At 49.8% G+C, this 14710-nt stretch overlaps 1 long non-coding RNA gene across 1 annotated transcript in view; it reads left to right on the top strand.

Moving 5' to 3' along the window:
- The window catches only part of LOC140385981 (uncharacterized), a 28295-nt gene extending 18292 nt beyond the window's left edge, over positions 1 to 10003 (top strand). The window contains exon 3 of the long non-coding RNA XR_011933501.1: positions 9920 to 10003. This is a non-coding gene — a long non-coding RNA (uncharacterized lncRNA). The remainder of the gene's footprint in view (positions 1 to 9919) is intronic.
- Positions 10004 to 14710: the final 4707 nt, after the last annotated feature.

The raw sequence follows: 14710 nt of genomic DNA, 5'->3' as shown, positions 1-14710 counted from the left end.
TCCCCGGGGGGAGCCCGTACTTCTCCTCCAGCTCACCCAAGCTCACGAACTTCCCGTCCACAAACAGGTCCCCCAATTTTCGTGTCCCTGCCCTGTGCCACCCCGAAAACCCTCCACCTGTTCTTCCTGGGGTGAACCGGTGGTTCCCCCATAATGGGGTCCACGCCGAGGCCCCAACTTCCCTCCTATTGAATCCATTATCAAGGACTTTATAACGGAATATTTAGAAAGCAGTCGCAGGATCAGTCAGAGTCAGCATGGATTTATGAAGGGATTTATGCTTGACAAATCTGTTGGAATTCTTTGAAGATGTAACCAGTACAGTTGACTGGTAAACCATGTTATTGTGTTCATTGTATTATATTCACTGTGCTGTGTTGCACATGCCTGGGCTTGTCCAGGCTGGCCCCACATGTGGCCCCTCCCCTCGGGACTTCTGTATAAAAGTGGCAAGTCTCCGCCTCCAGACCCAGTTCGGGTCCAGAGGCAGGAGGCTTGCTGTTTAGTGTATTAAAGCCTCAGTTACGTTTATCGCTCGTCGTCTATTATTGATGGTGTATCAATTTAATACACTAAACTTCTAAAGGTGGACTCGTCACTCAAGGTGAACTCCTCACTCAATCCTGATCGCTTGCACCTGGCCCCACAAGCAGCTGACGCTACAGAGACTTTTGAACACTGGCTAAGCTGCTTCGAGGCCTACCTCGCATCTTTCAATGAAGACTTCACGGACCTCCAGAAGAAGCATGTCCTCCACGCACAGGTGAGCCCAAGAGTCTTTAACCTCAGCAGTGACGCCCCCTCGTACGCAGAGGCGATAACGCTGCTAAAAGGACATTATGTGAAATCCGTCAACCGGGTATATGCTAGGCACCTCCTCGCCACGAGACGCCAACGCCCTGGGGAATTATTCGCGGAATTCCTGTGCGCCTTGCGTATCCTCCGTTGAAACTGTGACTGCTGGGCAATATCGGCTACCCAGCACGTGGAGCTGCTGATCAGGGACACCTATGTCGCGGGCATGCACTCGAACTATATCCACCAGCGTTTATTAGAAGGGGGACACTCGGCCTTCCAGAGACAGTCCAACTCTCCAACTCACTGGAGGTGGCCTCCCAGAACATGGGGGCCTACACCTCCGGCCACGCGGCACCCTCATGGGCCTCGTGGGCGCAGCCATCAACCGACCCGTGCATGACGTAAGCCTGCGCCGCGCAGCGGGCCGCCAACACCGGAGGCCCGAAGTGCTACGTCTGCTGCCCGGGTACTCACACCCGACAACGCTGCACAGCACGGAACGCAACTTGTAACGGCTGTGGGAAGAAGCGCCATTTCGCAAAAGCCTGCCAGGCTCGACCCCCTCCCTAAATCTTCTAGGCCCAGCAGCGCTGCCTGCTTCCGGTCGGGGCTATCCCCAGCTGCCGCGCCACCCGCTATGTTTGATCCGTGGGCGCCGCCATCTTTAATCTCAGCCGACACGTGTGACCCATGGGCGCAGCCATCTTCGACGCCATCTTGCACCTCGCCCACCATGTGCAACCAACAGGGGCCGCCATCTTGGGACCCCTCCGCTGCCTCCCAGGAACCCATCTCGCCCGACCGTACGCTGGCCGCTGCTACCGCCGACTGGTCCGCCAATCGTCTTCCGACACTCGCCTCCGTCACACTGGACCAGTCCCGGCCGCACCACCTCGCAAAGTCTACAATGACCGTCCGGATCAACGGGCTCGAGACGGCCTGCCTTTTCGAATCCGGGAGCATGGACAGCTTCATACATCCAGATACTGTAAGGCGCTGCTCCCTCCCCATCCTACCCGCGACCCAGAAAGTCTCCCTGGCATTTGGATCCCTGCGACCCAGAAAATCTCCCTGGCTTCCAGATCCCACGCAGTGGAGATCCGGGGGTACTGTGTCGCGACCCTCACTGCGCAAGGCGTAGAGTACACCAACTTTAGGCTCTACGTCCTCCCCCATCTCTACGCTGCCCAATTACTGGGGCTCGACTTCCATTGCCACCTCCAGAGCCTTCCCCTAAAGTTCAACGGACCCCTGCCCCACCTCACCGTCTGTAGCCTCGCGACCCTTAAGGTCGCCCCACCCTCCCTCTTCGCAAACCTCACCCCAAACTGTAAGTCTGTCGCTACCAGGGCCTTCATCAGGTCAGAGGTCCAGCGACTCCTGTGAGAGGGGATGATTGAGGCTAGTAACAGCCCCTGTTCGGGTTTCCCGCCTATATCCACAGTGACCGGGGCTCCTCCTTTATGAGCGACGAGGTGCGTCAGTTCCTGCTCAGCAAAGGCACCGCCTCCAGCAGGACGACCAGCTATAATCCCCGGGGAAACGGACAGGTGGAGAGGGAAAACGCAACGGTCTGGAAGGCCGTCCTCCTGGCCCTACGGTCGAAAAGTCTCCCAGTCTCCCGCTGGCAGGAGATCCTCCCCGATGTGCTCCACTCCAGCCGGTCGCTTCTATGTACGGCCACTAATCAAACTCCTCATGAGCATATGTTTGCCTTCTCCAGGAAGTCCACCTCCGGGGTCTCGCTTCCGTCCTGGCTGACAGCCCCGGGGCCCGTTCTTCTCCGCAAGCATGCGAGGAGCCATAAAACCGACCCCCTCGTCGAGAAGGTCCTGCTGCTCCATGCGAACCCCAATATGCCGACGTGACACATCAGGGTGGGCGGCAGGACACGGTCTCCCTTCGGGATTTGGCTCCTGCAGGCTCTCCGGCGACAATCACCACCACACCCCACCCTACACCGTCTCCCCTCACCTCTGCCCACTTCCCTCACGAACTGACTCCCACAGGCCCACTGAGGACAAGCACCACCACCCCCGTCCATACACTGCCCCCCCCTTCGTCGACTCAACATCTGGGTGAAGAAGATGACAACACGCTCCAGGACGCACAGGTCTCGACGCCGGCGCCAACATCACAGCCGGGACTGAGGCGGTCACAGCGGAAGGTCAAGGCCCCCGACAGACTTGACCTTCAACACCACTTCTACCCCGCCAGACTTTTTTTAAACAGGGGGTGAATGTGGTAAACCACGTTATTGTGTTCATTGTATTATATTCACTGTGCTGTGTTATACATGCCTGGGCTTGTCCAGAGGCAGAGTTTGGGTCCAGAGGCAGGAGGCTTTTTGTTTAGTGTATTAAAGCCTCAGTTACGTTTATCACTCGTCGGCTATTGTTGATGGTGTATCATTGACAAGCGGGAGCCAGTCGATGTGGTATATTTGGACTTTCAGAAGGCATTTGACAAAGTCCCGTATAAGAGATTATTGTGCAACATTAAAGTACATAGGATTGGGGGATGTGTATTGATGTGGATAGAAAATTGGTTGTCAGAGAAGAAAGAAAGAGAAGGAATTAATGGGTCCTTTTCAAATTGGCAGGCAGTAACTAGTGTAGCCATGTAAAATGGCTGCGTTCCGATTAATCTGGCCAAAACCCAGTTTAAAACGGCTAACCCGAAAGACTGCTGGGAAAAGCAGCCAAGAAGACACAAGCAGGTAGCTGCAGACAGTTTTGCATATTCGGCTCTGGGAAGGTAGCCCAGATCGATACTCAGGGCTATCAACAGCCCATCAACCCAGGTATTCACAGTTGCATTCAGGACTGTTTGCCGCCAATCTATTCAGACATCCACAGTTAAATCGGCTATCCCCGGGAACAATTGCAACATATTAGCAATTGAATACCGGGCCAGACCTGTCGGCGCCTGCAGTGGCCGAAACAAAGACAGGTGAGCGACCACCCCCCGATCGAGGAATCGCCTCACCATTGGACACATCGACCCCAGAGATTGGGGACAGATCCAATCACTTGGAACTCAGGGTCAAGGGCCGCCCCGGGAGGCGGGAAGCCCCTGGGCCCTATAAAAGTGAAGGTCCAAGTTCAGATCTCTCTCTCTCATCTTCGCCTGCTCGAGACCTTCGCAAGACCAGCCACCGTGTATAGTAAGTTTGAATCCAGCGATCGCTATCCGGTAGAGACACCTAGCCACTGACCTGTAGCAGCCTTTTGAATCCCGCGGGCCAGATTTGATTGGACAAGCCATTCGTTTCCCTGACCTGGTGGGCTCTTCCTAAAATAAGTATTGGCCAGTAGTGATAGGTTTATTGTATAGAAAGTAGTATTAGGGTATTAATATTGCTTGACGTGGCGGTATCATAAAGATACCTGGCGACTCATGAGCAAAGGTGACCTAAACAGAGCAAATAGACTAAGGCTAAAAAGAGCAACACTAGTGGGGTGCCACAGGGATTGGTGCTGGGACCACATCTATTCGCAATATATATTAATGATTTGGATGAGGGAACAAAATGTGACATCTCAAAGTTTGCAGATGATACCAAGTTGGGTGGGAGGGTGAACTGTGACGAGGATGCATGGATCCTACAGCATGATCTGGACAGGTTGGGCGAGTGGGCAAATCAATGGCAGATGCAGTATAATTTTGATAAGTGTGAGGTTATTCACTTTGGAAGCAAAAACAGGAAGGCAGATTACTACCTGAATGGTTGTAAATTGGGAGAGGGGAGTGTGCAGCGGGACCTGGGAGTCCTTGTACACCAGTCGCTGAAGGTAAGCATGCAGGTGCAGCAGGCGGTAAAGAAGGCTAATGGTATGTTGGCCTTCATTACGAGAGGTTTTGAGTACAGAAGCAGGGATGTGTTGCTGCAATTATACAGGGCCTTGGTGAGGCCACACCGTGAATATTGTATGCAGTTTTGGTCTCCCTTTCTGAGGAAGGATGTTCTTGCTCTCGAGGGAGTACAGCAAAGGTTTACCAGACCGATTCCAGGGATGGTGGGATTGTTGCATGAGGAGAGATTGACTAGGTTAGGATTGTTCTCGCTGGAGTTCAGAAGAATGAGGGGGGATCATACAGACTTATAAAATTCTAACAGGACTAGACAGGGTAGATGCAGGGAAGATGTTCCCAATGATGGGTGTGTCCAGAACCAGGAGTCACAGTCTGAGGATTCAGGGTAAACCATTTTGGACAGAGATGAGGAGACATTTCTTCACCTAAAGAGTGGTGAGCCTGTGGAATTCATTACCACAGGAAGTAGTTGATGTTAAAACATTAAATATATTCAAGACGAGGCTGGATATAGCACTTGGGGAGAATGGGATCAAAGGCTATGGGGAGAAAGCAGGATTAGGCTATTGAGTTGGATGATCAGCCATGATCGTGATAAATGGCGGAGCAGGCTTGAAGGGCCAAAAGGCCTATTCCTGCTCCTATCTTCTATGTATCTATGTATATACCCCAACAACACCTTAGCCATCGCCGAAACCTTCCGGGACCTAGGGCATTACCAATCCAACCCTGAATCCAGAACCATGTTAAAATCACCTCCCATAATCAGCCGGTACGTGTCCAGGTCTGGAATCTTCGCTAAGACCCGCCTCATAAAATCCACATCGTCCCAATTTGGGGCACATACATTCACTAGCAGCACGGGTGTCCCGTCCAGCTTCTGTCTCACCATCATGAACCTCCTCCCCCCCCCCCACCCGGATCAATCACAAAACTGCCCACCTCAAAGGCCACCCTTTTGTTAATCAGTAACACCACCCCCTCATCTTCATATCTAACCCTGAGTAAAACACCTGCCTCACACAGCTCTTCCTCAGCCTCGTCTGGTTCCCCAACTTCAGGTGCGGTTCCGACAAAAAATGTTCACCTTCAAACTCCTTAAATCAGCAAAAACACGCAACCTTTTGACTGGGCCATAGAAGCCTTAGCGTAATTAATGGATCAGGGGGCTCCCTGCCTCCCCCCCCCCCCCCCCTCCTTGACCGATCAACCTTAATCCCTCGTAAACCAGCACCCCCAGGTCCAATCCTCACTCCCCCTTGAGCCCTCCCCAAGATGTTTGCCGCCACCTCCTCCTTCCCAACTGCGCCACATCAACTCCGCCCTTGTCAGCCTCCCTCCCCCTCCCCCAACCCAGAAACAAACAGCAAAGAAACCCAACCATTCCCCCCCATTCCTTCCACAACTCAAAACCCCCACTTCACCCCCGTTAACTTGCCAACCAGCTGGCATGATGGCCCCCGCACGAAGCCTAGGCCTACGCCTCTTCCCCCAACCGCCCCTCACCCACAACTCCCCGAAAACCACAGTAGAAATGAGAAAAAAGTCATAAAGAACACACTCACTCATTCTGCAACTGTGACCATTAAATACACCCATTCACCCACTGTACAAACCCACATTCCCCACATTAACATCTCCATAGTTTAATGTTCCCAGTTCATGGTCTCGTAAATTCACCCGCGTCCTCCGGCATGTTGACATAAAACTCCCGGTTCTGATGTGTGACCCACAAACGAGTGGGGTACAACACCCCAAACTTTATCCTTTCCTTGTGGAGGGCAGCCTTGATGCGATTATACCCGGCCCTCCTCTTAGCCAATTCCTCTCCCAAGTCCTGCTAGATTCTCAGCTTGTTACCTTCCCAGATGCACTTTCTTGTCTGCTCCGCCCACCTCAAAATTTTTCCTTGTCCAGAAAGCGATGCAGCCTTTGCACCATCGCCTTCGAAGCCTCCCAATCCTTCAGCCACATGCTCAGCGCCCTGTCCACTCGATCCACCTTCTCCCTCAACCTCTCCAGCACAAGCACCATCTTTTTTTTTGATTAAAACAAATTTGTAACATTTCCAGAGAAAAAACAGGCCCTATGCAAAGAGTCGTAACATAGTGAAAACAAACAGTGGGAAAGAATAACCATGTTAATAAAGCACTTCACCTGTCAGCTCTGTTTGCCCTGCCCCACGTGTTCAACTAAACTAAAGTGGCTCTAACCCCCCCCCCCCCCCCCCCCCTCGGGTGCTGCTGCTGTCGGTTTCCTGCGCTGTTCCCTGAGAGTCTGCAGGCGACCTTCTCCCCCGGGGGATCCCTAGACACCCCCCCCCCCCCCCCTTGCCCACTTAAGTCTTCTCTACTCCTTCCAGGCTGCCTCCCCCCACAACCTCCCCCCCCCCCCCCCCCCCCGAGGCCTAACCTGCCAGGCCAGTCCTGCGCTTGGCCCTAGCCCGCCCCTCCTCCTACTCTCCTTGGGGCCCCCTGACCTATGGTAGCTACGATGACCCCTGCCCTTGGCGCCTGTCTGTCTCCCACTGAGCGCTCGGGCCCACCCCCCACACACCAAGAAGGACCCATTAACCTGATTGTATCTCACTGTGGCCTTTCAAGTCCCTTAACCAGCCCCTAGCCCATTCCCCTCTCCGAGGCCCCGATCTCCCGCCAAAATGTACCTAGCGCAGGGCCCCCTTTGCAGGGCCCCTCTCTCCACCCCCCGCCCCCCCCCCCCACCTCGATGTTATCCCCCCAAAACACCCTACACAATGCGCCCTCCAGCCCCCGCTCTCTGTCCCGGCTGAAAACAATCTTGGATAGAACATTACAGTACAGGATAATTTAACAAACCGCCGCCACACAAAAGCTCTGAGAGCCCAGAGTCCTTTAGTTCAAGTCCAGCTTCTTCTTTTAATAAAAGTCCACACCTAGTCAGAGCAAATTAGGTTAACAGACCGCCGCCACTGTACAGCACTGAGAAAACTAAGTGCCCGTTAGTTCAAGTCCAGCTTCTTTTCTTTAATAAAAGTCCAAACCTGTTCTGGTGTCTCAAAGAAGTAGTGGAGTTCCTCAAACGTAAGCCAAAGCTTCGCAAGATACAGCATTCCAAACCTCACCTCCTTTTTGTAGAGGGCTGCCTTTACCTTGATGAATCCTGCACGCCTCTTGGCCAGCTCCGTTCCCAAGTCCTGGTAGATGCTCACCTCACAATTCTCCCATCTGCTGCTCCTCTCCGCCTTTGCCCATCGCAGCACACGTTCCCTGTCAGCAAGCTGGTGAAAGTGGACCACCAAGACCCTCGGTCGGTCGTCCGTCCTGGGCTTCCTTGCGGGGGCTCTATGCGCCCCATCCAACTCCAGGGGTCGGGGGAAGGCTCCGGCCCCATCAGCGCCTCAAGCATACCTTTCATGTATGCACCCACATCCGACCCCTCGCAGCCCTCGGGGAGGCCAACGATCCTCAAATTCTGCCTCCTGGCTCTGTTCACCAGCTCTTCAAGCTGCTCCTGCATCCTCCTCTGGCGGGCATTCAGCTCTTCACCTCGTGCTCCAGCTCTGCCACCGTGTCCGCCTGGCTGGAGAGCTTCACCTCGACCTCCCTGAGCGCCTTCTCCTGGACCGCCTGCGCCTCGACCATTCGGTCCATTACCGCCCTCATCGGGTCCAACGTGTCCCTCTTCAATTCGGCGAAGCAGTTCTTAAAAAACTCCACCTGCTGCTCCCTTGGCCAGTAAGCCTCCGTTCCCTGGTCCCTGCCGTCCGCCATGTTTCGCCATCTGGCCTGGGGTCCCCGCTATTCCCGCTTCGAGCCCTGCTGCTCCACTCGACCACTTCTGGTCCAGCTGCTCATACCCTGGGGGGGGGGGGGGGGGGGGGGGGGGGGGGGGGCGGGGGGGGGAAGGGGGGGGGGGGGGGGGGGGGGGGGGGGGGGGGGGGGGGGGGGGGGGGTGCGGGGGGGGGGGGGGGGGGGCGGGGGGGAAGCCTCTTCCCTATCGTCCCCTCAACCTAACCAGGTTGCCAGGTCCCGCAAAAGGTACGTTTAAAAGGTCCGTTGGCAATCGCGGGCGGGAGCGATCCGACCTGCGACCTGCACAAGCACTATCTTGACCTCCAGCTATTCCTCATGTTCGGCCACTCACTCCTCCACCTTCTGGAGCGTCTAGCCCTGTGCATCCAACCTCTGCTCCACTCTCTCGATCACCACCCTCAGCGGCTCCACCACCTTCGCCAGATCCTCGGAGGCCTCCAGCCTCTGCTGCTGGAACTTTGCATTTAGGAATTCCAAAAGTTGCTCGGTAGACCATTGGGCAGGCAATGCCACCCCAGCACTCTCCACCATCGTTTCTTGTGTCGCACCTTTATTACCCTCTCGCTCAACAGTTGCGGAGTGGGTGAGTGTGTTATTTATGACTTTATTCTCTGCCTCCTACTTGTCACACTTCTGGTCAAGTAAACCATAAACCGGACACACTGACGGAGCGCCACTATCCCTCTGTGCTCATGCATCTTTAACCAACCACGACCCCTTAATTCAGGTGAAAAATCTCCATAGAATTCCACCGTGAACGAGAGCTATCAGATGTGCGACCACTCACACCATGGCCACCACCGGAAGTCCTATAATTAAAACGTAACCACAACCGCAACAGTTTGTATTGATATAGTGGCGATAACATAACAAAATGTCTCAAGGCACTTCATAAGCGAATTATTAAACAAAATTTGACTCTGTGTAACATCAGGAGATATGAGGGCAGATGACTAAAAGCTTGGACAACTAAGTGGGTTTTCAGAAGCATTTCAAAGGTAGAAAGCGATGTAGAGAGGCAGAGAGGTTTAAAGAGGAAATGCTTGGGGCTGAGGTAACTGAATGCATGTATGCCAATGGTGGAGTAATTAAAATTGGCTATGTGGAAGAGTTCTGAATTGGAAGAGTGCACATATCTACGTGGGTTCCAGGGCTGGAGGACCTTATAGAGAGAGGGAGGGGTGAGGTCATGGAGACATTTCAAAATGAGAGAGAGGTTTTTAAAATCAAGACCTTGCTTAACTTGAAACGAATCCCACAATTGCTTAAGCAGAGATCATTGTAGGCTAGTGAGCACATTGGTGACAGATACATGGTTTTGGTGTGAGTTAGAAGATAGCCAGCAGAGTTTAACCATTAATTGCATTTTCAAACTAAATTTTAGTTTGTAACTAAAATAGCCATTGCCTTAATAACTGTTTTCTTTGCATTACATTCCTAGATTTTAGTACAGTTTGTACTTTTGTTATTAAAAATACTAGTTTAATTTTCTTTCTTTTATTACTTTGAAGGTCTCGAGCAACTGCCTGAATTCAATAACATCGCAAGCTGTATATTCACTGTGTTTCGTATTAGTATTATTGATGGTTACAATTATGAAGCAATGTATGAAAAAGATCCAGTTATGACTTTTATACTTGTAGGATCATTAATTGCATTAGAAGCAATTCTAGCTGTGAATCTTCTCATAGCCATGTTAACGCATGCATTCAACAGGTAATTTATATTAACCGTGCAACACATTTGCAGTAGAGTGTATAATGATGATTTCTTAGTGTTTCCTCATTATATGCTATTAACTCCCCATTCTCACTCTCTAGAGAACCAACACTTACTTTACTTACTCTTTTCCTGTTTAAATACCTGTGTAAACTCTTACAATCTGTTTTTATATTCCTAGCTAGCTTCCTCTCATACTTTAATTTCTTCCTCTTGATTAATCTTTTAGTCATTCTTTGCTGTTCTTTATATTCTGACCAATCATCTGGCATGCCACTCATCTTTGCACAGTTATATGTTTTTTCTTAAATTTGATATTTTCCTTAACTTCTTTAGTAACCACAGATGGTGGGCGTCATTCTCATTGCATTACTCCGAGATCATTACTCTCATTACTCCGAGATCATTAATTAATCCTGACACATTACACAATGCTAAGTCTAATATAGCCTGCTCTCTGGTTGGTGTCAGACTAAGAAACTATCTCAGAAGCATTCTAAGAACTCTTCATCTAGGCTACTAATGCCAATCTGATTTTTCCAGTTTATATGTAGATTGAACTCACCCATGATCACTGCCGTTCTTTTATCACAAGCACCCAATATTTATTCTTGCATACTTTGCCCTATATTGTGGTTATAGACCACTCTCGCTAGTGATTTATTTCCCCTACTATCTCTCATCTCCACCCAAATTAATCCCACATCCTGATCTCCTGAACCAAGGCGATCTCTAACTATTGCACCAATGCCATCCTTTATCAACCATGCAACCCCTCCATCTTTACCTAATTTCCTATTCTTCTTGAAAGTCATTTATGTATCAATCTTCAGGACCCTGTCCTTGCCCTCCCGCAACCAGGTCTCTGTAATGGCTATCAAATCATATTTATTTACTTTCGTCTGTGCTACCAATTTGTTTCCTTTGTTCTGCACTGTAAATTCTATGAATTCTATGAATGCTACATGCATTTAGATACAAAGCCTTTAGTTTTGTCTTTAACAATAAATGATCAAATTCTGAAAACATAAAAGAGCAGCAAACCTTGGAGGGTAGTCCATAGATTCCCGAAGATAGCAGGTTGGGTGACAAGGTGTTCAAAGCATAAGAGATCTTTCTTCTTTATTGGCCAAGGCCTAGAGTATGCAAGAGCAGGGAGACTATGCTGGAACTGGAAATAACACTAATTAATCTGCAGCTAGAGTACTGCCTGCAGTTCTAATCATATTACAGGGATGATGTGATGACACTAATGGTGTGCCAGGAATGGAACATTTTAGTGAAGAGCAAACATTGGATAAGCTGGAATAGTTTTGTTGGAACAGAGGAGGCTAAGGAGAGATTTAAATCAATTGCAAAAAATTATAAGGGGCTTGCATACAGTGGTAGAGTGGATAGGAAGGACCTTTTATATTAACAGAGAGATAAATAGCCTGGGCATAGGTTTAACGATTGGTGGAAGGATTAGCAGGGAGTTCAGAAATGCTTTATTTTAATCAAAACAATGGTGGGGGTCTGGATCTCAGTGGCGAAAAGTGTGGCTGAGGCAAAAGCTGTCACTGAATTAAAAAACACTTGGATACACACTTGAGGCGCTGTAAACTACTGGGCCGTTGACCAAGAGTAGTAGGTGGGATTTAACTGGTTAACTTTTTATCCGCCAGCACGGACACACTCCGGTTGGGATTCTTCAAAACGGCGGATAAGTGTTGACGCCGGCGTAAACACCGGAGTGTTTCACGCCGGCGTCAACAGGTCTTTTGGCTCAGCGATTACGTGTCCCGCAATGGGTCAACACCGTGCTGGCCCCACGCGACGGGGCGGACCCTCACAGCGGGCCAGCGCAGAAGAAGGTAGCCCCCTTCCCCCCCTAGATCGCCCGCGCCTGCCGATTGATGGCCCCCGTGGAGGCCCCCCCGGAGACTGATCCCCCCCCCACCAGGACGGCCACCACCGCTGATTCTCCAGTCGCCAGCGGTTTGCGTCCCGGCATCGGACCCGATCGCGGGTCTGACGCCCCATTCTCCGCCCCCGCGCCGAGCGCGATTTCAAGGCGGAGGCTCGGAGAATCCCGGCTTCCAAATGGCTTTCTCCATTTCTCAGTTTCTATGCTTCAATTCCTTAGATGAGGAATGCGGCTCAGATGAGAACATGAATGGGATGGCATACAGGAGAGTGCTGAATGGAATTGCACACGGACTTGCTGGGCTTTTGTCACCTTTTTTGTCACCAACATGGAGGTGTCCAACTGCAACTTGCCAAAAAGTATGTTGTAAGGCTTGTCCTCTCTGCAGCCTCTGTTCCATCACCCTGCTGCATCAAAGGCATTGGCACTACTGTGCTGATATCTGTTTATGTCTTTGTGTGCCCAGGTCACCTAATTCTCTGCCACCCTGTGAGAATGAGACAACACTCAGTCAAATTCAGCAGCTCATAAAAACATCTCAAAGTACATTCAGACAAATTGGGTGCAATTTAACGGTCTTGTCGCGACCGACTTGATGTAGGGACAAGACCATTGAATCTCGTGAGAGCCCTCTCACATTATCTCACAAGATATTGCAATCTGGGTCTCACCCTCAGCGTTTTTACAAGAGCCATTAGGCGTGATTCTCCCGGCACCCTGGACCTAATGGCTGCGCGCCGGGGAGACTTCGCCAGGGCGCTGTTTAGTACTGGTTTCCACAGACTTGGACCAGTCATAATGGCCCCTGGAGGGAGGGGTATCCCAGGTCTTTGGAGATCCCTGGGTGGTCAAGGACAAGGCAGGGTGGCACCATGACACTCTTTATGGCACTCAGGAACCCTGGCAATGCCACCTGGCATTGCTAGGGTGATTAGGTGGCACTGACAGGCTGGCAGGGGCACTGTCAAGATGCCACTGCCAGGGATTGGGCCTAGGGCAGCCTTACAAGGCAGAAGGGGGCTAAGTGGGTGTATCCAGGGGCCTCCCCAAGGTTGAGGGGGTGAGGGGGGTCAAAAAAGGAGGCGAGGGCTGAAAGGCAAGGGGAAAAATCGGGGCAGCCAGAATAAATGGCGCTCCGATCTGCAAGGAGCCTTTCCTGCTGGGCTCACCAGCAGGGAATGACTCTGTGTGCGACCTAGGCGGAGAGGAACTCCCGAGGCCAAAAAAATGGCAAAGTGCTATTGAATAGCGGAGTGTTTCTCAGTGCTGCAGCCATCTGGAAACACGCCACTAAACCGGCCCAAAATTGGACATAGATTTTTTTCAGGTTAAATTGCGCTCATTACAATATAAAGTACTAAAAAATTACCAATTTTGATATCTGACCTTTTAAATAACTCCACGAGGGGGTCAATCTTCCTGTTTGATGATTTTCATTTCAACAATGGGTGTTGGCAAGGCATGATTTGTCCAAATTTGGATTCTGGCTTATCAGTCAGTTGGACTGCGTGCCATCAGGCTAGTGTTAATTCAACATGCCTGGGCACACACAGGGCATGTGTCCATAGCTTGAGAGAACGCCGCTTGGACCTCACATGTCGCAGACAGTTGTGTATCCCGCACCACCATCCTGGATGCAGAATTGATATGAATGTGTATGAATTTTAAATGAAAATTGATTGAATGAGTGTTTCACTTTGAACAGCTTTTTCCTCAGTGTTTGTTTGTCACATCTATGAATTATGACAAACAATTCATGAAGCTGATGTCACCATGTATTGAGAAATAGATTGGCTTGGTACTCGATCCAAGAAGTATAATCTTAATATTGGAAAGTTTACTGTGTATGTTATGATTAGAGCAATTAGTCTAGATTGCTTTGAGGTAAATGTTCATCTTAAACACTTTGGGTGACAATCTGACAGATCGGATCACCCCACTTTACAACTTGCTGTGATTTATATTGTCTTGAAGTCATGTGGAGAAGGAACTAGCTTATTGCAATATGTCATAAAGATCATTAACTCATCTGTTTAATGAATCTCGCGATAGAGATTACCTTACTGGGATTTAAAATAATTTGAAAAATATCTCAAAAACATTGTTCAATTAATTCAGGGTGCGGGTTTACTTTTGTTCAAAGAAAATTTGAAATGGCTGAATTCTATTTCAATTTAATTTTATCGAAATAAAATAATATTCATTCCAAAATTACTTAAGTTGTTTCAATTGTAAGTGAACCATGTAAGGTTTATAACAATAGAATTTCATCCTTCAATAATTTACTGCAATGCTTTGATTTTATTTTTTATGCAGTGATAAAGGTCACTTGCAGGAGAAACTGTACATGCAAAGGGCACGTATCCTGCTGTACTTGGAGAAATACCCATATTTTTCTACAAAGAATAATGAAGTGCATAATTATATCTATGCCATTGCTGATCCAATTGTAGCACCTTATTACAAGGAGGAGAACATATCTAAGGAAGAGCACTATATAAACACTGTTGTATTAGAAATAAAAGTAAGTGGTACAATTAATTTCTAACAAAAAATACTATCACATTTATCTTATTTACTCCCTGCATTCTACTTCATAATAGTTGATGCATCCCATAACTGAAAAATATAATTAAAAACAAATCCAGCCTACCTGCTTTCTTATCTTATCTCATAA

The sequence above is a fragment of the Scyliorhinus torazame genome, chromosome 11 (genome assembly GCF_047496885.1).
Source record: "Scyliorhinus torazame isolate Kashiwa2021f chromosome 11, sScyTor2.1, whole genome shotgun sequence".
Taxonomy (NCBI): domain Eukaryota; kingdom Metazoa; phylum Chordata; class Chondrichthyes; order Carcharhiniformes; family Scyliorhinidae; genus Scyliorhinus; species Scyliorhinus torazame.
The sequence above is the reverse complement of the archived record's forward strand: the minus strand, read 5'-3'. Positions and strand labels throughout refer to the sequence as shown.